A 13,027-nucleotide genomic window follows, 5' to 3' on the forward strand; every position below is an offset into this window, starting at 1 on the left:
TGTAGGAGGGGGGTCCTGTAGGGGGGGTCCTGTAGGGGTCTTGTGTATTGGCCGTTGAGAAGCTTTGATGCCACCAGTCGGCCATATTTCACTCCCAGTCGGAGGAATGAATGGAATTTACAGCATTTCAATTAAATGTTTCAAGAAGAAAATGACATGTATTTTGTTGTTGTAGTGGAGACAGTAACATTAGTCATCTCTAAAAATATATATTTTTGTTTAGCTCATAATTAAATGTTAAAGTATGCATTAATGTGTCTTTAATAAAATAAACATGGCAAAAACATGTAGACATTAATAAATGGATTCTTATAACTTCCTAAATATATTTGACAACGGAGGGGGAGTACCAAGATGGAGGCTAGCTTCAACACAGCGCCCCCTATAGGTCATCTAGTGTATAGATAAATCATATAATTTTACACATTAATTTATTCAACATGAATATTGTTCATTTTTAGACATGGTTTTAAACAATATACTATTTAAACACGTCACATTACCAGAGTGGGATCTCTGCTACTTTCTATCAGCAGTGAATCGGGAAATGGTCAAAGGGAACTCCCTCTGCTGGGCATTTGTTATTATTATTTAACCTTTAATTTAACCTTTMATTTAACCTTTCATTTAACCTTTTATTTAACCTTTTATTTAACCTTTAATTTAACTAGGCAGTTAAGAACTAATTCTTATTTACAATGGCGGCCTACCCAAAAGGCAAAAGACCTCGTGCGGGGACGGGGGCTGGGATTAAAAATATAGGACAAAACACACATCACGACAAGAGAGACATCGCTATGTTGTTGTCTTAGGTCTCTCTTTATGTAGTAAGGCAGCCACACATGACAACACAGCAGGGTAGCAACACAGCAGGGTAGCAACACAGCAGGGTAGCAACACAGCAGGGTAGCAACACAGCAGGGTAGCAACACAGCAGGGTAGCAACACAGCATGACAACAACACAGCATGACAACAACACAGCATGACAGCAACACAGCATGACAGCAACACAGCATGACAGCAACACAGCATGACAGCAACACAGCACGTAGGCAACACAGGCACGCGGTAGCAACACAGCATGACAACAACATGGTAGCAACACAGCAGGGTAGCAACACAACATGGTAGAAGGATAAAACATGGTACAAACATTATTGGGCACAGACAACAGCACAAAGGGCAAGAAGGTAGAGTCAGGTTTGTAGGCCTCCTTGCTCGCACACGCGTTTTCAGTTCTGCCCACGAATGTTCTATAGGATTGAGGTCAGGGCTTTGTGATGGCCACTCCAAAACCTTGACTTTGTTGTCCTGAAGCCATTTTGCTTCAGGACTTTGGAAGTATGCTTGGGGTCATTGTCCATTTGGAAGACCCATTTGCGACCAAGCTTTAACTTCCTGACTGATGTCTTGAGATGTTGCTTCAATATATCCACATCATTTTCCATCCTCATGATGCCATCTATTTTGTGAAGTGCACCAGTCACTGTCAACTGTGGGACCTTATATAGACAGGTGTGTGCTTTTCCAAATCATGTCCAACCAATTGGATTTACCACAGGTGGACTCCAATCAAGTTGTAGAAACTTCTCAAGGATGGAGGGCATTGGGTTCTATAACTGATTTGAAGTATTGTTTGTCAGATCGTAATTGGGATGTTTAGTTTTATGTTCCTTTTGATTTTCATTTCATTATGCTCAGTGACATGTTTTTTAAATGACAGTTTGTCATCAAGCCAGATACCATTATATTTGTAGGAAGGAATTCGCTCAATTTGTGTACTAGAGACGTCCTCTCTCTCTCTCTCTGTCTATTGGTAGTAGGTCCTCTCTCTCTCTGTCTATTGGTAGTAGGTCCTCTCTCTCTCTGTCTATTGGTAGTAGGTCCTCTCTCTCTCTGTCTATTGGTAGCAGGTTGACGTGACAGTAGGTTCTCTCTCTCTCTGTCTACTGGTAGTAGGTTCTCTCTCTCTGTCTATTGGTAGCAGGTGATCTCTCTCTGTCTAGTGGTAGCAGGTCACCTTCCCTTCTCAGTTTTGATATGCTYTGCTTTCAGCTGTTGCCATGGTGACCGATGTACTTTGTACCAGGGTGTTTGTTGCTCAAATCTCTTTCTCTCCTATGTCTTCTGCCTCCTTTGTCCCTCTCTGTCCAGATCCGAAGGACCCTATAGCCATCGAGCGGTTGAACCTGATGAACATGGCTAAGCTGAGCATCAAGGGTCTGATTGAGTCGGCCCTGAACCTGGGCAGAACCCTGGACTCGGACTACGCTCCTCTACAGCAGTTCTTCGTGGTCATGGAGCACTGCCTCAAACACGGACTCAAAAGTAAGGAGATGTTACAGCTACCTATGTTATTGTTTGTTTCTAGCCTGGTCCCAGATCTGTTTGTTCTCTCTTACCAACTCGTTTAGCGTGACAATCTGGTCCCAGATCTGTTTGTTCTCTCTTTACCAACTCGTTTAGCNCCAACTCGTTTAGCGTGACAATCTGGTCCCAGATCTGTTTGTTCTCTCTTTACCAACTCGTTTAGCGTGACAATCTGGTCCCAGATCTGTTTGTTTTCTCTTACCAACTCGTTTAGTCTCTCTTACCAACTTGTTTAGGGTGACAATCTGGTCCCAGATCTGTTTAGCGTGACAATCTGGTCCCAGATCTGTTTGTTCTCGATGTTTATTCCTCCTTTGCAGTAATCTTTATAATAGTCGTATCCCTGCTGGACCTATACAGTTATGATAATGATTCTCATAAGCCAAGGATGTTCAGTGCTTTCGGAAAGTATTCACACCCCTTGAATTTTTCCACATTTTCTTGTCTTACATCCTGAATTTAAAATGGATTCAATTCAGATTTTGTGTCACTGACCTCTACACACACAAACCCAATGAATTTCCCCACAAATAGATAGGACTAGTCCCAATAGTACTATCGCTGAAATAATATAATTTTAAACCCCGTTAATGTCAAAGGAATTATGTTTCAAATTAATAAAAAATTCAAAGCTGAAATGTCTTGAGTCCATAAGTATTCAACCCCTTTGTTATTGCCTAAATAAGTTCAGGAGTAAAAATGTGTTTTAACAAGTCACATAAGTTGCATAGACTCACTCTGTGTGCAATAATAGGGTATATTGTGATTGTTTTTGAATGACTACCTCATCTCTGTACCCCACACATACAACTATCTATAAGGTCCCTCAGTGAATTTCAAACAGACTCAACAGCAAAGACCAGGGAGGTTTTCCAATGCCTCGCAAAGAATGGCACCTATTGGTAGATGGGTGAAAATAAAAACGCAAACATTGAATATGCCTTTGAGCAATGAATGGCTTTGATGAAGTTATTAATTACACTTTGGATGGTGTATCAATACACCCAGTCACTACAAAGATACAGGTGTCCTTCCTAACTCAGTTGCCAGAGAGGAAGGAAACCGCTCAGGGATTTCACCATGAGGCCAATTGTGACTTTAAAACAGTTACAGAGTTTAATGTCTGTGATATAAAACTGAGGATGGATCAACAACATTGTAGTTACTCCACAATACTAACCTAAAAAGGAAGCCTGTACAGAATACAAATCTTCCAAAACATGCATCCTGTTTGCAACAAGGCACTAAAGTATAACTGCAAAAAATGTGGGAAAGAAATTAACTTTATGTCCTGAATACAAAGTGTTATGTTTGGGGCAAATCCAACACAACATATCACTGAGTACCACTTCATATTTTCAAGCATGGTGGTGGCTGCATCATGTTATGGGTATGCTTGTCATCAGCAAAGACAAGGGAATTCTTTAGGATACAAAGAAACGGAATAGAGCTAAGCACAGGGAAAACCTAGTTCAGCCTGCTTTCCACCAGACACTGGGAAATGACTTCACCTACAGCAGGACAATAACCTAAAACACAAGGCCAAATCTCCATTGGAGTTGCTTACCAAGCCGATGTTGAATGTTCCTGAGTGGCCTAGTTACAAGTTTTGACTTAAATTGCCTTAAATGGCTGTCTATCATAATCAACAACCAACTTGTCAGAGGTTAAAGAATTTAAAAAAGAATAATGTGCAAATATTGTACAAACCAGGTGTGCAAAGCTCTTAGAGAATTACCCAGAAAGACTCACAGCTGTAATCACTGCCCAAGGTGATTCTAACGTGTTGACTCATGAGTGTGAATACTTATGTAAATTAGATATTTCTGTTTAATTTTCAATACATTTGAAAAACTGTCTAACCATGTTTTCACTTTATGATGGAGTATTGTGTGTAGATGGGTGGCGATTTAAAAAAAATAAAAATAATTTTGAATCAATTTTGAATTCCGTCTAACACAACAAAAAATGTGCAATAAGTCAAGGGGTATGAATACTTACTGAAGGCATTGTATGTATGTGACCACTACAAGCTATTGTTTTTTTACATTTAGGCAACTTAGAAGAAGAGTGCCCAGTTTACGCCAGAGGGTTTTAAGCGTAAAAAAGGAAACTAAAGCTTTCTTGGTCTTAACCCAGACCCTCTGCCTAACACCAGTCATCTGCTTGTCCTCAAACCCCCTTCCTCTACGACCCCCCCCCCCCCCCCTCAGCCAAGAAGAGCGTTCCTGGGGCAAATAAGCTCTTCTGGGGGGCCTTGGAGCTGGTGAGAAAACTCACCCCTGAGGCTGGAGAGATAACCGCCAGCTGCTAAGACCTGCCAGGACTCAAGTAGACCTTCGACTGACTAAACTAATGTCATCATAGCGTCTCCCTATAATTTCATCGTAGTAGAGCGTCTCCCTATAATGTCATCATAGAGAGCATCTCCCTATAATGTACATCATAGTAGAGAATTATTTTTTATTCACTTTTATTTCTTCATCCACATTCCAGTTTTTCCAGAAGTAAATATACACAAGTAGTTTGGTCATTGCCTTAACATTTGACTCAAGTTATAAACAATTTAATGGGGTAGCCTTCACAAGCTTCCCACAATAAGTTGGGTGAATTTTGGCCCATTATCCTGACAGAGCTGGTGTAGACTGAGTCAGGTTTGTAGGCCTCTTTGCTCGCACACACTATTTTTCAGTTCTGTCCACAGATTTTCTATAGATTTGAGGTCAGGGATTTGTGATGGCCACTCCAGTACCTTGACGTTTTTTCCCTTAGCCACTTTTGCCACAACTTTGGAAGTATGCTGGGGTCATTGTCCATTGGAAGACCCATTTGGAAGACCCATTTGCGACCAAGCTTTAACTTTCCTGACTGATGTTGACTTCAATATATCCACATAATTTCCCTCCTCATGATGCCATCTATTTTGTGAAGTGCCACCAGTCCCTCCTGCAGCAAAGCACCCCCACAACATGATGCTGCCACCGCACCGTCTTCACGGTTGGGATGGCGTTCTTCCGGCTTGCAAGCCTCACCCTTTTTCTCAAACATAACGATGGTCATTATGGCCAACAATTCTATTTGTTTCATCAGACCAGAGGACATTTCTACCAAAGTACGCATCTTGTCCCAGTGTGCAGTTGCAAACCGTGGTCTGAACGCGTCCTTCCTGAGCGTATGATAGCTGCGTGGTCCCATGGTGTTTATACTTGCGTATCTATGTTTGTCGTACAATGAACGTGGTACCTCAGAGCGTTTGGGAAATTGCTCCCAAGGAGAGAACCAGACTTGGTAAGGTCTATATTTTCTTTCTGGGTCTTGGCTGATTTTTTTTGATTTTCCCATGATTCAAGCACAAGAGGCACTGAGTTTAAAGGTAGGCCTTGTGAAATCACAAGATCCAAGGTACACCTCCAAATGACTACAAAATGATATGCAATATAGCAGAACGCCTAAGCCGATGACATAATTTTCTGGAATTTTCCAAGCTGTTTAAAAGGCACAGACAACTTAGTGTAAAACTTCATGAACCCACGGGAATTGTGTGATACAGTGAAATATCTGTCTGTAAACAATTGTTGAAAAATGACTAAGGACATCTACTTTGTGCATGACACAACAGACTTGCCAAAACTATAGTTTTGTTAAACAAGAAATAGTGGTGGAGTGGTTGAAAAAACGAGAGTTTTAAATGACTCCAACCTTAGTGTATGTAAACTATAACGACTTGACTGTACATTGGTGGCGTAGAGATACAATTCTACAAATGTTTTTACATTGAGCTGAGAATTTTATTTCTCTTTTGAAGCAAGATGTCTGCAATTCTATGCATTTTTGCCATGGCTAATGCAACAGTGTGATTCTGATATCTGAATTGGTGTAAATCTCTGTCCTACACCAGAACCCCGTTAGGAAGAGGGCGGGCCTGGCTGCGATTGGGCCCTGATGCAAAGAAGCTGTCAGACTACATGAAGACCATCAACAACAGAAGGGGACCTGCTCAGGGTGGTGTGGAGCATTGCGTGCACGAGTTGTGTGTGGTGTGAACAGTGGTGTTAATGAGGCCAATGTGTGTGTGTGTGTGTGTTAACATGTTTGTTAACGAGGCAATGGTGTGTGTTTAACAGGTGTATGTAAAACGAAGAGCCAATGTGTGTGTGTGTGTGTTGTGTGGTAACAGTGTTGGTTTAAGAGAGCAAGGTGGTGTGTGTGTGTTAACATGTTGTTTAACGAGGCAATGGTGTTGTGTGTGTGTGTGTGCGTTAACAGTGAGTTCTACGAGGCCAATGCGCTCAATTGATGGAGGAGGAAGCCGTGATCGCCGGGCTCCTGCTGGTTGGTAACGTCATCAACCTCTGTAATGAAGGGAGAAGACCGGACTCAACAGGTTGATGTTTACACTATACATTTACAGTGTACGTTAAGACACTATATATTTAACGGGGTCAGTCTACAGTACACTATATATATTTACAGTGTAGTTACAGTACACTATATATTTACAGTGTGTAAGTACAATACGTATACAGTACACATATATATTTACGGTGTAGTACAGTACACTATAATATTTACGGTGTAGTACGAGTACAGTATATATTTACGGTGTAGTTACAGTACACTATACATTTACAGTGTAGTTACAGTACACTAATACATTTACAGTGTAGTTACAGTACACTATATATTTACAGTGTAGTTACAGTACACTATACATTACAGTGTAGTTACAGTAACACTGTACATTTACAGTGTAGTTACAGTACACTATATATTTACAGTGTAGTTACAGTACACTATATATTTACAGTGTAGTTACAGTACACTATATATTTACGTGTAGTTACAGTACACTATATATTTACAGTGTAGTTACAGTACACTATATATTAAGTGTAGTTACAGTACACTATATATTTACAGTGTAGTTACAGTACACTATATATTTACAGTGTAAGTTACAAGTACACTATATATTTACAGTGTGAGTTACAGTACACTATATATTTACAGTGTAGTTACAGTACACTATATATTTACAGTGTAGTTACAGTATCACTATATATTTACAGTGTAGTACAGTACACTATATATATTACAGTGGTAGTTACAGTACACTGTACATTTACAGTGTAGTTACAGTACACTGTACATTTACAGTTGGTAGTTACAGTAACACTGTACATTTACAGTGTAGTTACAGTACACTGATATTTACAGTGTAGTTACAGTACACTGTATCATTACAGTGTAGTTACAGACTATAATTACAGTGAGTTACATACCTTTATCAGTGTAGTACAGTACAACTGTTACATTTACGTGAGTTACAGTAACACTGTACATTTACAGTGTAGTTCAGACCTGTACATTTAGCGTGTAGTTACAGTACACTGTACATTTACGGTGTAAGTTTACAGTACACTGTATATTTACGGTGAGTTACAGTAACACTATAGATTACCGGTGTAGTTACAGTACACTATACATTTACGGTGTAGTTACAGTACACTATACATTTACGTGGTAGTTTACAGTACACTATACATTTACAGTGTATTCAGTACACTATCATTTACGTGTAGTTACAGTACACTATACATTTTACAAGTGTAGTTTCAGTACACTATACTACATTACGGTGTAGTTACATACAACTATACATTTACGGTGTAGTTACAGTACACTATACATTTACGGTGTAGTTACAGTACACATACATTACGGTGTAGTTACAGATCACTATATTAAGGTTGTACAGTACACATATATTTACGGTGTAGTTACAGTCCATATATTTACGTGAGTTACAGTACCTATAATTTACGGTGTAGTTACAGTACACTATATATTTACGGGTATTAGTCATTTTACGGTGTAAGTTACAGTACACTATATATTACGGTGTAGTTACAGTACACTATATATAACGGTGTAGTTACAGTACACTATATAATTACGGTGTAGTTACAGTACTACATATATTTAACGGTGTAGTTACAGTACACTATATATTTACGGTGTAGTTACAGTACACTATAATATTTACGGTGTAGTACAGTACACTAGATATTTACGTGTGTTACAGTACACTATAAATTTAAACGGTGTAGTTACAGTACACTTAATACTACAGTTTACGGTGTAGTTTACAGGTAAACACTATATATTTACGGTGTAGTTACAGTACACTATACATTGTAACGGTGTAGTTACAGTACACTATATATTACGGTGTAGTTAAACAGTACACTATACATTTACGGTGTAGTTACAGTACACTATAATAGTAGTGTACCGTTAAGTACACTGTATATTTACAGTGTAGTTACAGTACACTGTACATTTACAGTGTAGTTACAGTACAGTACATAAGTAATTACATCATGTATACGGTGTAGTTACAGTACACTAATAATATTTACGGTGTAGTTACAGTACACTATACATTTAGGTGTAGTTTACAGTCACTATACATTTACGTGTAGTTACAGTACACTAACATTACGGTGTAGTTACAGTACTATACTTTACGGGTAGTTACAGGATATACATACGTGTAGTTACAGTACACTAATACATTTACGGTGTAGTTTACAGTATCACTAGTACATTTACGGTAGTTACAGTACATATATATTAGTGTTCTGTATCACATACAGTAACACTGTACTTACACTGTATACTAGTAACACTATCTGTACGTACTTTACGTTATGTTACAGTACACTATATATTTACATCGTAGTTACAAGTACAACTGTAAATATTTACGGTGTAGTTACAGTAACTAATATTCGTAGGTGTAGTTACAGTATCACTATAACTTACGGTGTAGTTACAGTACACTATCATATTTACGATGTAGTTACAGTACACATATATTTACGGTGTAGTTACAGTAAACTATATAGTTTACGGTGTAGTTACAGTACAACTATATGATTTACCGGTGTAGTTACAGTACACTATATATTTTACGGTGTAGTTACAGTACACTATATATTTAGGTGTAGTTACAGTAACATATAATTTACGGTGTAGTTACAGTACACTATAATATTACGGTGTAGTAACAGTACACTATATATTTTACGGTGTAAGTTATCAGTACACTATATATTACGGGTAGTTACAGTACATTTAGGTGTAGTTACAGCACTATATATTTACGGTGTATTACAGGTAACAGTCTATATATTTACGGTGTAGTTACAGTACACTATATATTTACGGTGTAGTTACAGTACACTATATATTTACGGTAGTAGTACCTAACATGGTGTAGTTACAGTACACTATATATTTACGGTGTAGTTACAGTACACTAATATTACCGTGTAGTTACAGTACACTATATATGTACGGTGTAAGTTACCAGTACAGCCTATAACATTTACGGTGTAGTTACAGTACACTATACATAACGGTGTAGTTACAGTACACTATACATTTACGGTGTAGTTACAGTACACTATAATTTACGGTGTAGTTAAAGTACACTATACATTACGGTGTAAGTACGGTACAGTTAAAACAACGTGTACTACATTAACTACGGTGGTAGTTACAGGTACACATGACATTGTACGGTGTAGTCTATCAGACAGCTGTACATTTACGGTGTAGTTTACAAGTAACACTGTACAGTTTACGGGTATTACAGTACATGTATTTCGTAGTTTACACTTAGGTGTAGTTTACAGTACACTGTATAATTTACGGTGTAGTTAACAGTACCTATAATTTACGGTGTAGTTACAGTACACATACCATTTACGGTGTAGTTACAGTACACTATACAATTTACGGTGTAGTTACAGTACACTGAATATGATTACTAATTCTTCGGTGTAGTTCAGTAACATCTATAATATTAACGGTGTATGTTTACAGTACACATATATTTTACGGTGTAGTTACAGTACACTAACATACGGTGTAGTACAGTACACCTATAACATTACGGTGTAGTTACAGTACTACTATACATTTACGGTGTAGTACAGTCTACACTATATATTGTGAACGTCAGGATTATTTCGTGGTAAGTTGACGGAGTAGCCTATATTTTGTACTTATGACCTATTTTAGTATACAGTAATATTGTTAGTGTAGTTACAGTTACAGCTATATATTATTTATCGGTGTAGTTACAGTACACTATATATTTACGGTGTAGTTACAGTACCACTATATATTATTACGGTGTATGTTACAGTACACTATATTTACTGGTGGTATGTACAGTACACTATAAATTTTACCGTTGTTACAGTACACCTATCATGTTACGGTGTAGTTACAGTACACTATACCATTAGTGTAGTTACAGGTACTCTATATCATTTACGGTGTAGTTACAGTTACAACTATATTATTTACGTGTAGTTACAGTACACTATACCTTAAGTATTACAGTGATACTTACGTACGTATATCATTACGTAGTCTGACACGATAGTACAATATATAGGTTGTCTACAAGTACAGACACGCCATATTCAGTGTGTCCCTTTCACAGATAGTAATAGTTAAGTCTTACACCTACATACCTGAATTTACAGTTAAGTTACAGTTACCTATATATTCAGTTTATACGTACATCATAGTCTCTGTACACGAACTATCAGTACACACATATATTTAGTGTAAGTCTTTAACACAGCATACAGTAACCCTGTATATTTTACAGTGTGTCTTTATCACAGAATACAGTACACTAATATAGTTAGTGTAGTTCGTACACAGCATTACAGTACAGCTGTAATTTACAGAGTGTAGTTACAGTACACTATACTTTACAGTAAGTTACAGCACAGCTATAACATAACGTAGTCTGTACAAGAAATACAGACACTAAGATAATTTAGTGTATCTTCACAGCATACAGTACACTGTATAATTTTACAGTGTAGTCTTTACAACAGAATACAGCAACTATATTTAGTGAGTCTGTACACAGCATAACAGTACCTGTAATATTTACAGTGTAGTCTTTACACAGAATACAGTACACTATATATTTACAGTGTAGTATATACACAGAATACAGTACTATACAAGTACACCTTCCTAATATTGAGTTGCTCCCCCCCTTTAACCCCCAGAACAGCCTCAATTCATCAGGTCATGAACTCTACAAGGTGTCTAAAGTGTTCCACAGGGATGCTGGTCCATGTTGACTCCAATGCTTCACACAGTTGTGTCAAGTTGGCCAGATGTCCTTTGGGTGGTGGACCATTTCTTGATACACACAGGATACTGTTGAGGGTGAAAATCCCAGCTGCTTTGCAGTTCTTGACACAAACCGGTGCGCCTGGTACCTACTACCACACCCCGTTCAAAGGCACTTAAATATTTTGTCTTGCCCATTCACCCTCTGAATGGCACACATACACAATCCACGTATCTTGTTTCTCATGGTCTGAGAGTCCTTTCGGGGCCTTTTGGCAGACTCCAAGTGGGCTGTCGTGCATTTTACTGAGGAGTGGCTTCCGTCTGGCCACTCTAAGATAAAGGCCTGATTGATGAAGTGCTGCAGAGATGGTTGTCCTTCTGGAAGTTTCTCCCATCTCCACAGAGGACCTCTGGAGCTCTGTCAGAGTGACCATCGGGTTTTTGGTCACCTCCCTGACCAAGGCCCTTCTCCCCCGATTGCTCAGTTTGGCCGGTGGCCAGCTCTAGGAAGAGTCTTGGTGGTTCCAAACTTCTTCCATTTAAGAAAGATGGAGGTCACTGTTTTTGTGGACCTTCAATGCTGCAGAAATGTTTTGGTACCCTTCCCCAGATCTGTGCCTCGACGCAATCCTGTCTCGGAGCTCTACAGACAATTCCTTCAACCTCATGGCTTGGTTTTTGCTCTGACATGCACTGTCAACTGTGGGACCTTATATAGACAGGTGTGTGCCTTTCCAAATCTTGTCCAATCAATTAAATTTACCACAGGTGGACTCCAATCAAGTTGTAGAAACATCTCAAGGATGATCAATGGAAACAGGATGCGGCTCAATTTCGAGTCTCGTAGCAAAGGGTCTGAATACCTATGTAAATCAGGTATTTCAAAAAAACTGTTTTCACTTTGTCATTTATGGGGTATTGAGTATAGATTGCTGAATATTTTTTTTATATAAAAAAAATAAAAAAGGCTGTAACATAATAAAATGTGGAAAAATTCAAAGGGTCTGAATACTTTCCAAAGCCGCTGTATTACCTTTACTTGACCGGGACAATCCACATCAGTCCACATCTTTTTATAAATGTGTCAGATTGATCCAGACAGCTAGTTTTCTACTGCAGAACCTTGATCCTGTGTTTCTCTTCCTAACTTAAGTGTTAATACCAGTGTCTGTTTCCTGTTTCCAGGTCGGGGTGATTGACTTCTCCATGTATCTTAAGGACGGGGGTCACAGCAGCAAGACGGTAGAAGGGTGAGTTCCTCCTCTCCTCACCTTGAGGAAACATCCCTCTGGAAGGAGACACGGCCCTAGTGAGAGCCTCGGTCTAAACATCCCTCTGGAAGGAGACAGGGCCCTAGTGAGAGCCTCGGTCTAGGAAGACCAGATGAATGAGCAGAGGGGGGGGGGGGGGGGGGGGGGGGGGGGGGGGGGTGGGTTGGGGGGGGGGGGGGGGGTGTGGGCGGATGGGGTACGCAAAGAC

At 39.1% G+C, this 13,027-nt stretch overlaps 1 pseudogene; it reads left to right on the top strand.

Annotated features, from left to right (window-relative positions):
* LOC112071522 (protein RUFY3-like) overlaps positions 1–13,027 on the top strand; it is a 35,629-nt pseudogene that overhangs the window by 1,578 nt on the left and 21,024 nt on the right.

This window comes from Salvelinus sp. IW2-2015, unplaced genomic scaffold, assembly GCF_002910315.2.
Source record: "Salvelinus sp. IW2-2015 unplaced genomic scaffold, ASM291031v2 Un_scaffold1630, whole genome shotgun sequence".
NCBI classification, from domain to species: Eukaryota; Metazoa; Chordata; class Actinopteri; order Salmoniformes; family Salmonidae; genus Salvelinus; species Salvelinus sp. IW2-2015.